At 36.1% G+C, this 21,376-nt stretch overlaps 1 protein-coding gene and 2 pseudogenes across 4 annotated transcripts in view; 1 reads left to right on the plus strand and 2 right to left on the minus strand.

The window, feature by feature from the left end:
* The window catches only part of WDR33 (WD repeat domain 33), a 121,014-nt gene that overhangs the window by 90,113 nt on the left and 9,525 nt on the right, over positions 1 to 21,376 (minus strand). The window lies entirely within an intron of this gene.
* On the minus strand, positions 7,107 to 7,670 carry LOC118837417 (annotated as a pseudogene).
* LOC118837416 lies at positions 12,170 to 13,406 on the plus strand (annotated as a pseudogene).

Here is a 21,376-nt window from a genome sequence, read left to right on the forward strand (position 1 = left end):
GAAATTATGAACTGATGAGAAGTGAAGTAGTACCAAGAAAATATAAACAATGTACACATGGGTCCCTGATCTTTCTCTGATCTCTTTGAGCTATCGACCTAGTAGTGGCATATCTGAGTCAAAGGCAACACAGTTTATTAACTTTTAAAGCATAGTTTTCAAACTGCTTTCCAGAATGTCCGTACCAATTCACAGTTCCCCCAACACTGCATCAATGTACCTGTTTTCCCAGTCCCTTCAATGTTATTTTCCTTTTCTGTCAGCTCTGCCAAATCTGAGTATGAAGTTGAACTTCAGAGTTGCTTTAATTTGTATTTCTCTAGTTATTAGTTAACTGGAGCATTTTTATGGCTATTGATAGCTTGAATTTCCTTAGAAAACTGCCATTTCTTATCCTTTGACCAATTATCAACGGGGAAATAGCTTATTGTTAAAAGATTTAAATTAAGTTTTTTATATATCTTGGAAATAACACCTGTATCAGCAAATGCTGCTATAAAGATTACTTCCAAGTAGGGAAGGATGTAGAAAATTTGGAAGTTCTAATTAAAAAAAAAATGTTTAAAAAAAAAAAGATTACTTCCAGTTCCCCATTTCCCTTCCCACAGACATCTTGTAAACATGTCCACAATTAAATACATTATCTTTCCCCCAAACCCTCCACTCTTTCAGGCTTCCCTATTTCTGCTGAAAGCATCGGCATCATCCTTCCAGTCTATCCATTTCAAAACCTCAGCATTATCCTCACTGTCCCTCACTCTACATATCCAATAAATTGCCAAATTTTGTCATTTCTACTTTCAAGACATCTCTCAAATCCAAACCCTTCTTATCATTTAGTTCAGGCTCTCTTAAGTTCTCATTTAGATTATTACAACAGCCTCCCTAACTGGTCTTCCTGGCTCAAGTATCTCCCTAATTCAATTAAGCCTACACACAGCTCCCAAAAAGTAATTTTCCTAAAGCATGGATCTGACCAAGTGACTCCCCTACTCAACCAACTCCTTTCCTATTGCCTCTAAGGTAAAATATAAACTCCTCTGTTTAGCTTTGAAAGCCCTACACAACCAGAAAGCAACCTACCATTCCAATTGCATTAGATATTACTCCTCTTCTCACACTGTTAAGATCTAGCCAACCTGGCCTTTTCTCTGCTCCTTACTCACACTTCCATCTCCTTCTGTGCCTTTGTACTACCTTCATCATCTCACAGAATATCTCTCTTGAGACACAGCTAATGCGGCATCTTCTTCCATCAAGCTTTTTATGATTGCACCAAATGCCAGAAAACTCTTTCTCCTAAGTACCTTATATTAAGTACTATGAATATATATTTAATTAACTTTATATTTTTGCTATACACAGTTTATATGTGCTTTTCACACTCATTAAAATGATAATCATTTCAAATAAGGAATTTTGTTTTATTCTTTGTACTTGTATGGCCCAAGTAACCCCAGTACAATGCTGAAACACCGTAAGAACTGAACACTTGCTGATTAATAGTCAGAGCACACAACTCTCAGAAAAGCACAGGCACTGGAGTCAAAGGAACTGGGTTCAAAGTGAACTCCTTTGTGACCTTATACAACCTATTTCAGCCTCTTTGGACTTCAGCTTCCTCATCCGTAAAGCAACAGATTAGACTGGGGGAAAAAACCCTTAATTTTGCTGATATAAATCTGTACTTAACAATGCTTTTCTTAGTTTATTTGGCATTCGTTATGATTTCCTTTTTCCTTATGATCTCCCCATTCTGATTTCCAATTTTGCTATCTGACTTTTTTTCCCCTTTCTCCTCCTATTTTGTTAATTATATTGAGTGTTTTTTTTTTAAGCAGCTCCAGGAAACCTAGGAGACTTGCACGAACTGATAGAAAGGAAAGTGAGCAAAACCAGGAGAAGAATTTATAGTTTGAGAACACTGAAAAAACAATTCTTATAGACTTAAAAAATCTAATTAATGCAATGATCAACTATTATGCCTAAGGCTGGTTATAATGACAATTTCCAGACAGAGAAGTAATGGGTCATATACACAAAATGAGACATACGTTTCTAGACACAGTCAATGTGGGCATTTGTTTTGCTTGACTATGCATATCTGTTACAAGGGTTTGGGGTTTGTTTTTTTTTATTTGGAGGAGAGGGGAGGAATGGGATAGAGGGAAAAAAAATACTTTAAAATTCTTTTAATTAAAAGGCACTTGGACTTACCTATCAATTCAGCTATTGATATGCGTTCCATTTTTTATTAATTTCCAGTCTTATTTTAGTTTTTTGTTTTAATTATTCAAAAAACATTATATTATAGAGCATTTATTATTTGCTAGGAATTATGTTAGATGCTGTGAATACAGAAAAGATTAAAAAAAAAAAAGATCCACAATCCTTGACCTTAAGGAGCTCACATTCTGAAGGGGAAAACAACATGTAAATATATGAGGGCACTGATGCAAAAGGTAGGAGTTGAGCTGAGACTTGAAGAAAGCCAGGGAAACTAAAAGGAAATACATAGTAGGATACAATGAGAGTTTTTAAGGATGAAGAGATGAGCATGTTGGTAGGAAGTAGGGAAGGATCCAAGAAACAGAGATAGTAGATGAGAGAAAAAGATCAAGAGAGAGGAAAAGAGGGACAATATTGCATACATCAATTTTTTTCCCCAATGTGTTGATTGATTTTGCTAAACTATTTTTCTCTTCTTTCTCATCATAAGGGATGGCTCTCCAGGAAGGGAAGGAGAGATGCAAGCGAATATCTAGGTGATATTAAAAAATGTATTTTTTTAAAAAGATGAATGAAAAAATGCAGATACCTGATACAGATGACTTTCTCTAGAGAGAAAGCTCATTCAAATTGGGGAGAAAACTAGCACAATAGCTAAGGGAAGATGGCAGGATGAAATAAGCGCTTTTAAGGATAGAGGAAACACAAGCAAGTTTGTAGGCAGGGAGAAGAAGCCAGTACAAGACGCTATTAAAGCTTAAAACTTCACTAAGACTTTTGGGACACCCTTTATGTCAGGAGATATTGAAGATAAATGTGAGAGGGAAGATGGTAGGCACAATCTGCTGGAGAAGCTGAAATGGGAAACCATCATGGGCGCATGAACAGAGATTGGTCTTAACAAGGAAAAAGATCATCTCATTAGCAGAAATCAGAGTGAAGAAGGAGATAGAATGGAAAAGACATCTAAATGTTGTGAAAGGATGGTAAGAGGGAGTTTTCAGCAAATTCCAAAGTTCAGCCCCAATTTCTACAATGAAGAATGAGGCAAAGTGCTCAGCAAAGAGAGAATAGGAGTCTTGAGAAGAGTCCAGTCAATAAACATTTATTGAACCTCTACTATATACCTGACATTTGCTAAGCATATAAAGAAAGGCAAAAGATAATCTCTGCACTCAAGAAATTCAGTCTAATATGGGAGACAACATGCAAAGAAATATGTACAAACAAGCTATATGACAAAATAAAATGAAGAGAGAAGACACTAGTCTTAAAAAGCATCAGGAAATGCTTCTTGTAAAAGGTAGGGATTTATCTGACATTTGAACCCAAGGAAGCCAGGAGATTAAGATGAAAAGGGAAAAAAATCCAGCCATGGTGGACAGCCAATGAAAATGCCTGGAATAGGAAGATGAAGTTTCCTGTTCAAGGAACTGCAAAGAGGCCAGTATCACTAGATGATGTCTGGAACAGACTCTGAGGAAAACAGGATAGAAAATCTATTAGAAAGGAACAACCTTATAATATTTTGCCTCAGCTGAGATTAGGCAACATGCAAGTGGAACACTGGTGAGTGATGGTAAGATCAAGAATATATGATGGGTGTAATATGAGGTGGAATAGAATTGGTCATGCAAATTAAGATGAACTGAGAAATTAGGGTATTTAAGAGAGCATTAATATGCATACTAAAATCCCCAGACATGAGGATAGAAGTTGGAAGGGAGAGAATAACTGCAAACCAGGCAAAGAATTTACTGGAAAAAAAAAAAAGATAATGTCCTGGGAGGTTGATAAATGTCACTAGAAACTAGATTGGGGCACAGATAAATGGAGATAACCTAAATCTTAAAGAAGAAAAGGTTACTAAGTAAAGGTAATAAAGGGAAAGCCTGGAAGGGACTTCCAGCAAGCAGAATTCAAACTTGTCCACCAGAGAGTCAAGGTGTAAGTAAAAGTACAACCAGTGCTGGAAAAATGAGGGAAGATACGTTATCACTGAATACCTAGGGGTGCAAAGAGTAAGAAAAGACATTTAAAACAAAAAGAGGTTTGTTAATTATAGAATAGGTATTCCAGAGAGCAAAATGGAAGAGGTGAGCAAACATGAATGGGATAAGGAGGACTTTGTTCACTTTCCTATTTAAATAAATTTGTATAGATAATTTTTTGTTTATTTTTTACATCACTAAAATTTCCCCCAAAAACCTGCGCCCCCTTCCCAGAGTCATCCCATATAACAAATAATTTTTAAAGACAGAAGAAAAAGAAGGGGAAAAAAATCAGCAAAACTGATCAATACATCTAAGAAGTCTGAAAATATTTGAATACACCACACTCAAGGAGGGGAGGTGTCTTCTTATATCACTTCTTGGAGCCATGCTTGTTCTTTGAATTTTGCAACATTCATTTTTTATTTTTTATGTGTGGTTGACTCTTTCCATTTGTATTATTGTAGCCATTGCATATAATAGTTTCTTGACTCTGCATACTTCATTCTGTAATAATCCCATGCTATTCCATAGACATATTTGTATTTTCTTATAGTACAAAATATTCCATTACATTATTGCACCATAATTTATTTAGTTATTCCTCAAAAAAGAGGCATATCTACTTTTTCAATTCTTTGCTATCATAAAAAGTGCTTCTGTAAATATTTTAGTGAATATAGGGACTTCCTTCTTAACAATGGCCTCTGTAAGGTATAAACTAACAATGAAATCTCAGGTTCAAAGGGTATGGGCATTTTTGTCACTTTATTTGCATAATTCCAAGTAGGTGTCCAAAATAAATGTGTCAATTCACAGCTCCAGCAGCAATTTACTTGTGTCCCTATCTTCCACAACCTTTCCAACAATATTCCCATTTTTTGATCATCTTTGCCTGTTTACAGATGAATTGAAACCTCAGGGTTGTTTTAATATGCATTTCTCTTATTATTGATTTGGAACATTCACCTATATGGTTAAGTTAGAAATTCCTCACAGGAAAATTCTATCAAACTTTTAAGGACCAATTAGTACCCAGGCTTGGTTCACCTTTAAATTTTTTTTAAATGCAAACAATTTATTTTTCTCCTTTTATCCTTTATGAATATAGGAAATTCAGGGCTATAAATTTGCCATAGAGTATTACTAAAGCTCTCAAATGGATCTGTGATCACAAATATTTGTTTGTTCCCGCCAATATAACAGATCGCAACTTATCCAGGTTGCCCCATCCTGTAGTGTTCTTGTCCATTTACTCTGGAGGTCCTGAATTTGACTTTCTTTCATGTGTATCCGAAAAATATATTCCCTGCGTTACCCATTTTGTCACCTCACTATTTCTATGAAATCCAATTTCTTCAATTTTAAGCCCTTTTGTTTTATTTTTCTAATTATTAGTGGACAATTAGGGTTTATTCTAACTCTCTTTTTGGAAAAATATTTTTGGTAAAAATGTTATCCTTTTTTATAGATTTAACTAATTTATTATCTGGTGAACAAACAGTTAAAATTATATTCTCATTATCCAAGGCACCTTTAAAAGGATCTTTAAAAGTAATTCCTATTGCTCAAAATCTCTTTGTTTGAATCCAAGTGTCAGTTGTCATCACTGAAATACCCAATTTTCTTGAACAGGATAAATGCTTTGATAGTCCTTTCAATCTATGATCTTTTAATATAAAACATCAAAATCAAATTGTAGGATTATGTGTTTTAATTTAATCTGCAATCCATCATTCTATTTGGGGAACTAAATCCATATATACTCAAAATTACAATTTCTGAGTTTGCCTTATCTTCTATCATTTTTAAATATTAACTTTTATCAAAAAATGCGAATAGTTGCATTCCTGACATCACTTTGTTTCTTGACAGTCCATAAAACACTTTACAAATCTCTTATATTTTATTATACTAGCTCTTCTGTCAATGATAGGCTAGTGCACTACTCCAGACCTTTACTGCCTCTCTATTTGTACCTCCTTCTCTCAAAGCTCAAGTAATTAAACAATATTGCAATTACTTTTCCTAACTTACGATGATTAAGAAAACTTAGTTTTGTTCTTTTAACCATGGGTACTGCTCCACTATCTTTAATAGCTTAAGTTCTTAACATCTTAGGAACGTAGATTTAGAGGCAGAAGGGAAAAAGTTTTTTGCCCAAACCTTCATTTTACATATGAGGCAACTGAAGCCCAAATACGTTAAGTGACTTGAAAAAGTCACCTAGGTAAGTTTGAACTCAAGCACTGACTCCAGATTGAGGGTCCTTTACACTGTACACCAAGCTGACTGAAAATTTATCAATTTCAAATGAGGACTTTTCTTTTTGTAAAGTAAGTTTTATTGAGGCCTTCCTGTTTTTACGTTAAGTCATTTCTGAATGTACCTCCCTTCCCCACCTGGTTTCAACAATCTAGGCAAAAACTGAACCTTCCCTTACAACAAAGAGAAACAACTAAGCAAAAATATCTAATAGAGTCAATAGTCTGACAATTTGTCAAACATTCTGCCTTCATGGTCGCTTACACCTGTCTGCCAAGATGGGAGAGGTGTTATTTCATTATTCTTTCCCTGGGAATATTATAGGATTTTCAATTTCTCAGAGTCCACAGCTTCCTTTAAGTGATCTTTTCCCATTTATATTGCTGTAGTTACTGTATATATTGTTCTAGTTCTGCTTATTTTACTCAGCATGAGTTCATCCACACTGATCTAAATGTGACTGAAGGCAGAATGGAAAGCCTCACCACAGTTCTACCTCTGAATACAAAAACATATCTCTCAAACTAAGATTCTCAGAGACAGAAGAGTAAACAATTTACTAAACAAACACAATTTAGAGCTATAAAAAAGTTTAAAATTTCTCACAACTGAGATTTTTTTTTTATTTAAAAATTTTTTATTAAGATTTTATTATGTTGACATGTTTCTCATTCCACATCATCTTCGGCCAAGCTCTGTACACTCACAATTCTCTGGCTAATTGTTGGCAGCTTAGTCAGAAGCATCTGGAACACTGGTGATGGAAGAGTTTGCTGTAAAACTTGCAACAACTGCTGTGGCTGCCCACACACAGCAATGGCATTTGTCAAGTGGTCAACACCCTTTTCATATTCACCTTGGGCTAGTAATTCCTCACCAAGCTGTATTTCTTCAAGAAAGAACTTCTGAACAGCTTCTGCATCTTTAAGGTCAGGTAACTTGGAAAGCCCAGCTCTCTCTTTAGCAAGCTTCTGTTTCTTTCTTCACTCTCGGAGCCTGTTCTTGAAGTTGGGGTCGCTCCGTCTCTTGCGGTCGAAGTAAATACAGTAGCCGATGAAGAGGGCCCCACACACGCCGGCAGCGATCGCGCCACTCCGGCCCACCATGTTTCCGGCTGCTGCTCGCGGTGGAGGTAGCAGCAGCGGCCCCGTCCCCCGCTGACCCCCAAGCCAGGAGAGTAGGCTCGCTCCGCCACAACTGAGATTTTAACAAAACGGTAAACTGAGACAGATTTCCACGCAAGATAACATTTATTAGCAGAAGCATACTACCTGTCAATAAATGTGTCAATGGCTAGCATCCATTAATGCCAGAGAACCCAAGCAAGAGGACAGTTCCCCTTTTATAGGGTTTTAGGAAGCACAGAACAAAGAACAGTTAAGAGTAGATGATATCATGTGATTTAAGGGTAACATGACTGATTACAGAGCTGAGGCACAGAAAACTACATGAATAGTTGGAAGTTTGGTAATTGGGACTGAGCAACAACCACCCACAACCCCAAAACTAAAAAGTGCTCTTTGAGTCCAGGTGTGACACAATGACCCTGACTTATGGACAGCAACAGACATCTCTGAAGGATAGGTTGGTGGTGTGAAGATAGAAGCCCAACCTCCCTTGCTCTCTTTCTCACATACATTTCCCAGGTCAGCAAAATTCCTTGAGGCAAGAAGAGATGGATTTTTAAATTTAATTTAAATTAAATTTGGATTTGAGAGATGTCTTGAAAGTAGAAATGACAAAATTTGGCAATTTATTGGATATGTGGGGTGAGCAAGAGTGAGGATAATGCCGAGGTTTTGAAATAGACTAGAAGGATGATGCTGATGTCTTCAACAGAAATAGGGAAGCCTGAAAGAGTGGAGGGTTTGGGGAAAAGATAATGGATTCGATGGGGAAATGATACAAGATCAAATCTTCTCAATTCCCCTCTTTGATCAATGAGAGATATGTCTCTCTCATAGATCAAGCTCTTAAAGGAAAAAAAAAACCATGCAGGGAAGTGTTTTTTAAATTACTCAAGGAAGACATCTACTTTATCTTCTAATTGCTAGCAACCAAACAAAAACAGTTAATCAGCCAAACTCTGAAAATAAAAAAAGCCAGGCTAACAGTAACTGAACTACACTTCACAAGACTACAAATTATTACCTACCCACCTCCTCACTTGGAGGTGATGGATTCAAGGTACAGAATGAGCAGCACATTTTCAGATATGGCCAATGTGGGAGTTTGTTTTGCTTGACCATGCATATTTGTTAAAAAGGTTTTGCTTTTCTCTATCAATGAGGGAAAATAGGGAGAGGATAAAAAGAACTAAGGAAAGGGTTACCTTCCACTCTTCTATCTTGCTGCTACCTCTTCCCCTTGGGTTATTTAAGCATTTTTTAATGCTTTAACAGAAAAACAATACCACCACTAAGCCAAGATATCAAAGAGAATGAAGAGTAAAAGGGATAAATATAAACAAAAATATTTCTAGCAGTTCTTTTTTGTGATGGCAAAAATATGGAAACTAAGGAGATGCTCATCAGTTGAGGAACAGATAAACATATGGTATTATCAATGTAATGGAGTACTAATACATTTTAAGAAATGAAGCTTCTACCTTCAGAGAAAACTGGTAAGATTTATATGTAGTGAAGTGACCAAACAAGGAGAACAACCTACACTCTAATATCAACTCTACAGAAACAAACAATTTTGAAAGACCTAAGAATACTTATCAGTTCAATGACCGACTACGATTCCAGGGGAACTATGATGACTCATGTTATCTACCTCCTGTCAAAGTGGCGCTAGGCTAAATGTGAAGAAAGATTTTTGGACATAGTCAATATGAAAAATCTGGTTTTTTGCATATGCTTATCTGCTACAAGGATATTATAGTAGGAGGAAGAGGGGAGAAGAAAAAAATAAAAATTTCTTAAAAGTTTTTTAACTCTTTTTCAGCTGCTCGAAAGAATGAAGAAATACTTCAAGGAAAACACAAAGAATCTAAGGATGCAAAAGGAATTCCTAACCTGTGTCAGGAGACTAGCTGGTAAAAGACTAATTTGGAAAACAAAGGTAAGAAGGCCTCCTGAACCTCTGAAATTATGTAACAACTCTGAAAGTCTTTCTATGGGAGGAGATGGGGAGCTATATTCTGGAGAGAATAGTGTCTCACATTCCATGTTTGTGGTAGACGAATGTATTCCATAGGAAAAAGGCCAGCAATCTAGTATTAAGAGGGAGAAAATTGACATGCTCATGGAATTTTAAGTGTTGAAAGGGACCTGAGCAGCCACACAGACTGACTCATAATCAAAAAAGAATCCCCTCTACAAATTACTTGACAAGTGGTCATACAGCCTCTGTTTCAAGACCCGAATTCAATTAAGGGGAACCCACTATCTTTTCAAATGGCTCTACTTGTTAGGAAGTTTTTCCTAATAGCAATACTAAATTTGCCTGGCTATGATAATCTTTGTTCATTATTTAGCTCTGTGGGACCAAACACAGAATTTACTTCCCTTTCTACACAACAATCCTTCAAATACTTTAAGAGAGCCATCCTTGAGCTCCTCCCCGCTAATCTACTCTTCTTGAGACTAAGCAACCTCAGTTCCTAAAAAAGATCTTCATAGGGCAAAGATTCAAGACCCATTTCGTCATACTGGTTGCTCTCCTCTAGATACTCCAGTTTACTGATTTTTTTCCTAAAATGTGCTGCCCAGAACTGAACATAATAGTCTAGATGTAGTCTGACCAGAGCAGGATATGATCAGAGTGTCACGTCCTTATTCCCAGAAGCTATGCCCCTCTTAATGCATCCTAAGATATATTTAGATTTTTTTGGCTATTATCACACTGCTGACTTACGTCCCTTAATATCCCCAGATCTTGTTCAAAATTCTATCTAACCATGCCTCCCCAATCTTGTACTTGAAGTCATTTTTTTTTAACCAAAATGTAAAAATAGGTTAAGTCGTGGTGACTGGCACTTCCCTGATGAGGAGAGGAAGCAATATATTTAAGCATGGCATGAACCAAAAAAAGGAAATATGCTGACTTCCCCGAGCATGCTGTTAGGATACGACAATGAGCCTCCTGAAATTTTCGAAAATCAGAGGTTTGGTGTCTGCTTCTGGTGATTCTTATGGAGAAAAACAGTACTACTATAAAGAACCTAAGAATTATAAAGTAGAAACTAAAGAGAATATTTTCAAATACAGAATTTACATAAAGTACATATTTAGAGAATGAAAAGCTACTTTTAAAAATGATGTGCTTCAGGAATTGGGTTTGAATTTCTGGACCATAAATTAAGATATGAAGACTACATATAAGACATTCATTCATTCATTTGTTGGTCTGAACATCCCTCTGAGGTTGCAAAAAACTGAAAATGAAATAGAAACTTATTAATGGGGAAAAAGCTAAACTGTGGTAAATAAATGGATTGTTACTGAACCTTAAGAAATGAATATGAGGAATCCAGATAACAGAAAGACTTGCATAAAGTAATTCGGAGTGAAGAAAGCTGAACCAAGAAAATATGTATCTACAATAATGGTAAGGCTAAAAGGTTGTATTGTACTGTACCCAATACCAAAAGTCCAGTGCTGAATTGGCATAAACAATCTCATAGTGTCAGAACCGAAAAACATAGTTCACTACTCTCAAAGAGGTGGGAGAATATGGATATGGTATACAGTATATAGCATAAAATTTGATCCATGTGCCAGTTGGTTTTAATTAAGTATTTGTTGTTACTTAAGAAAATTGCAGGCGAGGAAAGGAAATAAATGCAGTACAAAAACAAAAGGCAACAATAAAACACTATTATTAGCCTGAAGATTTGAAGGCTTTAAACCACAGAGTGTGAAAGGAACTCTCACCCTCCAATACATCTATATCCAAAGCCAGATACCATATATGACATTTTTAAAGATTATCAGTAGAGAGGCCCAACAATCAACAGTAGACAATACTCTAGAAAAGGGAGTAACTCGGAGCTCCAGAAATTTATATATGAATGCAAAGGATATGATTAACATACTAAAGGTCTTAATGTAAAGAGGTAAATTTGATCTCATAGGTTTCATCAACACAGTGGAAGTTGACTGTCAATATGCCAATAGAAAGCTATACTTTCAAAAAGGACAAATTAAATAAAGGGAATTAATAGACAGTAGAACTGCACTGCATGTGCATATATGCATTCTCTTATTTTCTTCCCTAGCCTCTCTTCCTTCCTCTTCTCTCTCCTTCCCTCCCCATCTCTGCCATGGACTTGTACTCAAGAGATCTGAGTTCAGATTCTCTCTCCAGTATTTAAATAGCTATGTGACCATAAGCAAATCACTAAATTTTAGCTTCTCATCTGTAAAACAGAAATGATACACGTTTTACTGACTCAGCTAGCAATTATGTGGAATGCTCAGAAGTGTGGTAGGGAAAAGTGCTCTGCAAACCTTTAAGAATTATATGTGTGAGCTATCTTATTAATTACCCTGTACTTTGAATGAACCAAAGCTGTTCCATGACATGACATAAAAGTCCATCTTTTCAACACAAATTTCTCCTGGAAATGCTAGATGGCTGAAAATCATGGACCACTATGATCTTCCAACAATCAAAACTGCAGCTTTCCCTGCAAGAGCCATCCGGCGGAGAGGAACGTGGCTCTTAACTCTCCGGTACCCGCCATGGTTTGTGTACGTCCCTTGATATCAGTGTACTCTGAAAAGGGGGAAGTATGTGGCAAAAAATGTTACCTCGTCTGCTGTGTTTAAGCCTCCTATTCATCCAGATATTGTGAATTTTGCTCATACCAACTTGAGAAAAAATAACCGGCAACCTTATGCTGTCAGTGAATTAGCAGGTCATCAGACCAGTGCTGAGTTTTGGGGCACTGGCAGAGCTGTTGCTAGAATTCCTCACGTTGGGGGTGGAGGGACTTAACGCTCTGGCCAGGGTGCTTTTGGAAACATGTGCTGAGGAGGTCTCATGTTTGCTCCTACTAAGACTTGGCGCCATTGGCATCGCAGAGTGAACACAATACAAAAATGTTATGCTATCTGCTCTGCATTGGCTGCCTCTGCCCCGCTGGCACTAGTCATGTCAAAAGGTCATAGAATTGAAGAATCCCAGAACTTCCTCTGGTGGTTGAAGATAAAATCGAAGGGTATAAGAAGACCAAGGAAGCAGTTTTGCTGCTTAAGAAGCTGAAGGCATGGAATGACATCAGAAAGGTCTATGCTTCTCAGCGCATGAGAGCTGGTAAGGGTAAAATGAGAAACCGTTGTCGGATCCAGCATCAGGAACCTTGTATCATCTATAATGAAGACAATGGTATTATCAAGGCCTTCGGAAACATTCCTGGTATTACTCTACTCGATGTGAGTAAATTGAACCCTTTGAGACTTGCCCCTGCTGGGCATGTGGGACATTTCTATAATTGGACTAAAAGTGCTTTCCCCAAGTTGGATGACCTGTATGGTACATGGCACAGGCCTGCTACCTTGAAGAGTCACTACAATCTTCCTATACACAAGATGACCAACACAGACCTTACCAGGATTTTGGAAAGCCCAGAGATCCGGAGGACCCTCCGAGCACCATGCAAAAAGATTCATCAATGAGTACTCAAGAAGAACCCACGGAAGAACTTGTCATGGTGAAACTGAACCCCTATGCCAAGACAATGCGCCAGAATACAATTCTATGCCAGGCTAAGAATCAAAATCAGAGAAACTAAAAGAGCTGCCGCACTAAAGAAAATCATGGAAGCAAAGAAAGCATGAGAAGCAGCAGCAGCAGCTTATAGGTAATAAGAAGGTTGCAGGAACAAAGAAGGTTCCAGAGCAAAAGAAACCAGCAGAAAAGAAGCCTACAGCAGCAAAGAAGCCTATGTAAAAGAAGGATGCTGCATAAACTCAGCATATCAGTTTATCTATTGGACCACAATCCATTATGTCAATATTGTGAATTTCTAAAGAGCAAATATTCAAAGTGACTGGGGAAAAAAAAGAATCAAAACTTCAGATTATCCAAAACACAATGAAGATACAAGTGACTGTAAATAGGTTGCAAGTTTTACAAGCGATGATGTACACAAGAAGTGATATAAAAGTCATTAAGAACACATGTATGAACTAGAAAGGAAATTGAGAGGTTGTATAGTGAGAGCAATGAATAACAGATGGGGCATCCTCAGTGCTGTACTAAGTGCAGAAACCTGGAAAGTGAAAGCTGTTCTAGATGATAATGATTCTACCTTCTGAGGAGCTCCAGTAATTGATGAAGTTTTTCCTGGTATCAATCCTGAATTTGTCTCTCTTCAATTTCTACACATTGGATTGGGATTTCTGGACCAGTCTCACATCACCCACTTCCTTTAGACGTCTAGAACAGGATTTCCATAGCTATCTCAAAACTCAACATGTCCAAAACAGAACTATGTTTCCCCAAGAATCTAACCCCTCTTCTTAACTTCCCTATTTCCATTGAGGATACCACCATTCCTTCCAATCACCCAGGTTTGAAATCTCAGAATCATTAATCTTTTGCCCCTCGTATCTGATCAGTTGTCAAATCTTTTCATTTCTACCTCCGCTACATCTCCACCATCTGTGTGTCCTCTGCTATCTACTCCCACAAGACACCACCTTAGTTCATTTGGCTCTTCATTTCTAGGATGCACTCCTTCCTCACTTCTGTCTCTAAGAATGTCATCTTTTTCAAAAAAAAAAACAAAACAAAACAAAACCAACTCAAGCTCCACCTTCTACACAAAGGGAGAAAGAAACATCAAACAACAGAGAAGATTGCTGGAATAAGGTCTCTGATGGGTTGATATACAATAGGCAATTAATACTCAACTAATAACAGTTGGACTAGCCAGACCCTACAGTGTCTTCTAATTCTCAAAAAGTTTCTAAGTATAAAAGAGAAAAATGGTTTAGTAGCTGGGTAGTATAGACGTGGAAGGAAAGTGTTTGAGGATCAGGAAGATATTCAAATCTGTAGGCAGATGGGAGAAATCTAAAATAGTGGAGAAGACTGCTAGAACAAGGTCCTTGAAGAGAAGAGAATTAAGGACAGATAGAAGGATTAGTCTTAGCAAATAGTAAGCCTGTGTCTAGTACAAAGTGTGAAATGATGGTAAAAGTTTTGAGAAATGGAAGAGAAGAGCTAAGAGAGTTGAGCTCAGATAACCTCAGTCTTCTCAGTGAACAAGTCAAATCAATAAAATATTCAAATTCATAATAAAAAGAAAATTAAAGAGAAATCCACAAGAACTTATTACACCTGTGTCGGCCATAACAGTATGCATAATGAACAAGGGGAAATAACAAGTCTATGGCCTCAAGGAGTTTACATTCTCTTGAAAATATTGGACCAAAAGCCATTCCCCCGATAAATGTGAGGTCAAAAGATATGGAAGTTCACAAAAGAATTGTAAACTATGAACAATCACAAGAAGTACTCCACATAACTAATAAGAGAAATTAAAATGAAACAATTCTGAGGTTTTTACTCATAAACTGCAAACTTGTGATGATGACAAAATGTGGGAATAGTCAAGTTTGGAGGGTTATGAAAAGACAGGAACACTAATGTACTGCTGTGTGACATCATGAAATGGAACAACCGTTTTGGAAAGAAATATGCAATTACAAAAATAAAGTGGCTAAAATGTCCATAACCTTTAACTCACAGATTCCACTGTCAGGCATATACCAAGAAGTTCAATGACAAAAGGACTCCAAAAACATCAATATGTTTTATAGCAGCACTTTTTATAGTAGCAAAGAACTAAAATCAAAGTACATGTCCATCGATTGGTGAATAGCTAAACAAACTGTAGTATATGAATGTAATGAAATACTACTGTGCTATAAGAAATAATGGACATATCAAATACAGAGACCTATGGAATGGCTTACATACACTGCTACAAACCGAATTAAACAGAATCAGGAAAACAATATGCACAATGACTATAACAACACAGAATTCATAAAGAGTAAGTTTGGCTCCAAAGTAAAGTAACAGCAATTAACTCCCCTCATTTCTTTGCAGAGGTAGGGAATCCATGGTTATGGAAAAGTACATTCTCAACACATTTCAATACACCAATACAGTTTTTCAATGTATTAATCCGTTTTGGTGAATTTTTTTTCCTATGAATTTCTTTTTCTTTTTTTAAACAATTTCCTTATAAAGAGATGGGCCTCCTGGAGGGGGGGACAGAAAGGAATGGGAGGAGAGATAATCAGAGTCAAATTCAAATAGAAAGAAGGGCCACTTGTTTGTAGGCCATATATTGACTTAGTTTTGAAATGTATTATCAATGTTTTGCTTTATTTTTTTATTTTAACTATATCCCAATTACATTTTAATCTAGTTTCTTAAGTATTAGGAGTGTTGTAGGTCAAATGACGGCCTCATGTTTGACACCTCTGCTATAGACAACATTAAAATAAAAAGATATGAATAAAAACATATTTAAAAGATCTAAACAGTCATTCTAGAGAAATTCCAAAGCAATGAAATAAGCATGAAATAAAGCAATTTCAGTTATGGTTATGTATCATGTATTTTAGTAGTTTGGTGAATGATAACTTGATAGTATTTTAGTTTACTAGGAACTAATTATTAGTGTAGTCAAAGCTCAACAGGTCAGAAACAGGAAAATCCTGAGAATAAAGGATTCTGGGGTAATAAAAAGTAGGGCGAAGCTATGGCATCAAGCATGAATAAATACACAAATAATTGCAGAATAGTGGGCACAGATTAGAACTATCACAGCCAATCATAAGGCTTACCTCCAACATTAACTACACCTATTCTTATCCTCTTTAACATTCCCCTCGCCCCCTTCTGACTCATACTCCCCCATGTGTAAGCTCCTAATCTCTCTCTTTTCTAAATCAGGCATGTATCTCTCAAGACAGTTATAACCAGTCACCAAAGCACCGACAGCAGCAACGGTGCAGGTGCCATTGAGAAAATCTTCCCCCATTCCAAGCATACCCATCCCTTCCTCTTAGATCACCTTGTAGCTATGACAGGTATCCCTTGAAGAGAAGACTGCATTCCAGGCAGTAACTGGTAGGAGCCTTGTCACCTTCCTCCAACTCTGAGTGAACACAGTATCAGAAAGTATGGCTAGGCTTTCATCTGAATTCCAAATCTAATTCAGTTACTTCTTCCCCACCCCCACCTCCCCCATCCACTTCTCTTCTAAACTTCCCCATTTTTTGTGTAAACTATGTAATATACATAATAAATTAGTACACTGGTAAGCACAGCATTTAAATTTTTAAATAAGTAAATATATACTTTGAGATACATGTTAGAAAATTGTTTATATTTATAGGAGTAAGAATCAACAAAGTTTGCAAATCACTAGACTAAAAGACTAGCTTTGGACCTAGGGACCAAAGATCCCAGTCCATACACTTCGACCCAGAGATCCCATTGCTAGGCATATACCCCAAGGAGGTCAAAGATAAAAAGAAAGGTTCCATGTACAGTACATAAACATTTATATCAACAGTTTTGTAGCATTAAAGAACTGGAATCAAAGTAGATGTCCACTGACTGAGAAATGCCTAAACAAATTGTGTTATATTAATGTTATTGAACACTACTGCACTGTAAGAAACAAAGTATATGAAGAATACAGAAAATGGCAGACTTATGGACTGATACACAGTCATTGAGGTAAAACCAGAAAAAATAACATGCACAATTTATAATAATGTAGGTGGAAAGAACATCAAAAAACCCAAAACCATGAGAAACCCAAAATGCTATGAAATTGTAATAAACAAACTTGGTTCTTAACAAGAGATACAGAAAATGCGCCTCCCTTTTTATTTGCATGGATGAGAGACCATAAACATGGAACACTTCAAACAATGTTCCACATGACTGATGTGCTAGTTGGTTTTACTGTCCTGTTTTATTTTGTGTTTTTTACTTCTTTTCTATAAGGGGTAGCTCTTTGGGAGGGGAAAAGGGACACACTAGGAAATAAAAGTGATACAAAAATAAATTATAAATAAAAATTTAAATTAAAAAAAATTTTTAATGAAAATGTTAGACAGTATGTTGTATAATACTTTACAGTAGCATTTCAGAGTTCTAGATCTTGGAAGTCGCCAAATTTCATGAGATGCAAAGAACTAAGGTATGACCACGTAAAGTTAGAGAAAGTCACTGGAGTATAGGTGCCTGAGCAATTAACTGTGTGATCAGGTTGTTAAATGGCTTATATTACAGCATTAATATTTAGAATCCAAGGATGTTGACAGGGAATCCAAACAGTAAATTCAATAAAAAACTACAGAAAATAACCTAGAGATCAGTAGATAAAAACAATCAGGATGAGGAAAAATGCTGAAGGTGGTAGAGATCTGGAAGTAGAAATAATCCACTTCTCTTGATTGGGTATATGGGTGTATGTGTTTGAAGGGGGACTGGATGGAATAGGAGGAAATGGAAGGAATAAGAAAAGCAAAGGCCAATAATGAATAGGGCTGCAGTAATATACTATTATATAATCTCAGAGGTGAACCACAGGTTAAAGAAAGGAGGTGAAAAGAACATTAGCTGAAAAGTTTGAGGATATAGAATTTATTGAAGTTATAAACTGTGGAATATTTCTCTATATGTGGTAGCAAATATTGTGGTGTTTGAAAGCTAATAAGAAATTTAGAACTCTCAATAAAAATAAGTTTCTGGGCAACACTGGAACAGTATATAATGTTCCCATTCAAATTTTATACTTTAACAGCACTGATTCTGAATGCTTGCTTTGAAACTTCTGAAGGTACTTAATTATGACAATAATCTTTTGAATTTTAGCACTGCTAAGAACATATTTTAGTCATCTACTTCTACTATGAATAATTGGTTTTAGACTCAGTTTTAAAATTCTGTATTTTAAATTGTCAGTTGTCCATTTTGTTAAGGCAACCTACAACCACATTAATAAAAAGGTGGTGTTTCATGGGGGAACATGTTTTGTTAGATACATGCTGTTTCTAACAAGAAATTCAGAAGAAATATGGAATAGAACTTGACTTTTCAAGTTAATAATTACAGTTTATTTCTCTTACCATATTATAAATTCAGAGAGGGCAAAAACCATGTCATTCACCTCAGCAGCCAGTACATAGTTTTATGGTATATCCTTAATAAATGTTCAATGAACCGAATCCAAACCTTATTTAATATGGTACATTTTAAATAGTGGAGAAAAGGTTAACTGGGTTGCAAATCTCACATCAAAATATCCTGTCAGCTTCCAGACTGAACATGATATTTACTAAAAGTCGGTTAAAACATAGCTTGAGTGATGGGTATTATCTATGCTCTCTCTAAAAAAATTAGAGAGAAGCACATTAAGTTAATAAGCATTTATTAAGGAGTTACTATGTGCCTTTAGACTGAGTTTTTTAAGAGCAAGGACTCACATTTTTTTAATATCCTTGGCGCTTAGCAGAGTATGTAGCATATAGCAGGTACTTAATATTTATTGATTGATTGACTGCCAGCACTATTACCTTTCAATATTTTCAAAGGGTACCATGAAGGAAAATCTTACCGATAAAAAAAAATGGTCATAAAAGATTGATCTAGCAAATACAGTAGGGCAGATCTTTCTCTGGGACAGTACAGACTCAAGGCAGAAAAATAAGTAGTTCAATAGTGATGTTATAATTCTGGGACAAAGGGACAGCATATCATTGGAACAAAGAAAAAGGTATTATAAGTTTTAATACTTCATTTCTGACTCTTTGGCCTAATGTACGATCAACTATTATCAGAAGAGATGGGTTCTCTACTAGAATTGGATCAAGGTCAATAATATTAGCCCAGATAATGTACAACTCATTTATTAAAGATTTTCTTTTGTAAAATCTGTATGTTGAGCTAATATCTAGGAGACTCCTAATGAAATATTTATATCTAGCTAAGGAGTTTGCTTACGTTCAAATAGAGAGGCTTCCAAGAGTCACTCTTGTGGAAGAACATTTTGGAGAACCTTAATTGCCAGGTTAACAATTTTGGACTTTATACAACCACGAAGACCCTCAATTTTCTTAAAAGTAAAATGAGGGAATAGAGTAAATCAGTGGTGTCAAACTCAAAAAGAAGTGGAGGATCCCTATTGGCTGCTTATTGACTAAAACCACTAATTAACATTATTTACGTTGAATTATATTTTTGTTTATTAAACATTTCCCAATTCTTTTTTAATCTGGTTTAGCCAGTTTTGCAGGCCTCAAGTTTGACACCTTTAGACTAGATGACCTCTAAGATCCCTTCAAGATCTAAATCCTCTATTAGACTATGAAAAGAGGAAAGTTTTAAACGATGAAGGAAAAGGACAAAATCTTACAAAGATCAGTCTAACAATAGTCTGCAAAATGAATTGCAGTAAGAGTAACTATACTCCAACATCAACCATTGTTTTTGGCAGAGCATCCCAAGCACACTGTCCCATAATTTAATCTTTTTTCAAGACAGAAAAGCAGTTCAGAACTGTGATTTCATTGGTGTAGGTCCTTCCCTCTACCAATGTTGATCTGCAACTGTTGTGAAACTTACAACTTTAGTCTTACAAGTGCCTGGTCATGAGAGATTAAGTGATGTGCCCAGAGTCAAAAAGTCAGTATGTATCAAACGTCGTATTTGAATCCAAGTCATCTTGACTCAAAGACTGGTACTCTACCCACACAGTCTTTCCCATATACCCATCAAAATCCTTTATGAAATTACATAAAATGTTCTTATACTTGAATACTGTATAAATATATGAGGGTACTAAAATGAGAATGATAAAGCGTTTGGTTGAGAGTACAGGGCTAAACCCATGAAAGCTGCAACTCAAAACCCCTATTTCCAAACTAAAGAAATAAGAGCCCTAACTACAAGTTGTTCAAATCTCTAATTACTTTTTTGCCTTTACTGCAAAAGTCTCTACTACTCACAAACCACTGGTACTTTATTGGTTAATTTTTTTAATGCTCCTAATTCCAGGGATATATGCACGTTTGTCCAAGGAAGAAAAGCACCCTATTGTAATCCTAATGTATAAGAGGGAAAAAAGATTAACAAAGTATGAAACAGGGATAAGGAAAATTACCTGCTAAGAAAGTTTCAGCCAAAACCTTTGATCAAGGTTCTACAAGTCACTTACCAACACAACAGAACATTCACTAAAATTAAAATACTTCAAAAGCTCCAGTTGCAAGTCCATTAAAGTACTAAATTTCTGTTGTAATAAAATCTGATCTGTGTATTTTATTACAAGTCATTTGAATGTCAGCTAAAATTAGAACAGGTACCAGGCTAGGTGTCATCTGAAAACAAACTCCAAAAGAGATTCAAATTATATTATAACAAATACTTTTTAAAATTTAGTTTAACATAGTTGAAAGAACACTGGACTGTCAAAAGAACTGTCTTCTAATTTTAACTCCAAAAGGAACCAGCCATAATTCTGAAGTAAATAAGGTTAACTGACTGAACCGCATTTCCTTATCTCTAGCTCTAAATTCTATGACTTGCATGGAATGCGTAGGCATATGAAAACCTGGAAATATTTTTACCAAGGTATTCTAAGTAGTTCACCTTTTCACCGATAGTTAAATATGACAAAAAACTGGCTTAACACCCAGCTTGCAACTGGAATTTAAAAGATTACTAAGAGGATATTATAAAACTGAAAGTCTTTGAAAGAATTGCCTGCAAACATTCCAAAAGGAAAGTGTTAGAAATACACTTGACACTGAAATTCAGGTATCAAGGGCAATTTATTATTATTGAGGAATTTAAAGGAACTGGTAAACATTCCTGGCCAGGAGCAGACTCCATCCTTCTCA

The sequence above is a fragment of the Trichosurus vulpecula genome, chromosome 2 (assembly GCF_011100635.1).
Source record: "Trichosurus vulpecula isolate mTriVul1 chromosome 2, mTriVul1.pri, whole genome shotgun sequence".
In the NCBI taxonomy this organism is placed as follows: Eukaryota; Metazoa; Chordata; class Mammalia; order Diprotodontia; family Phalangeridae; genus Trichosurus; species Trichosurus vulpecula.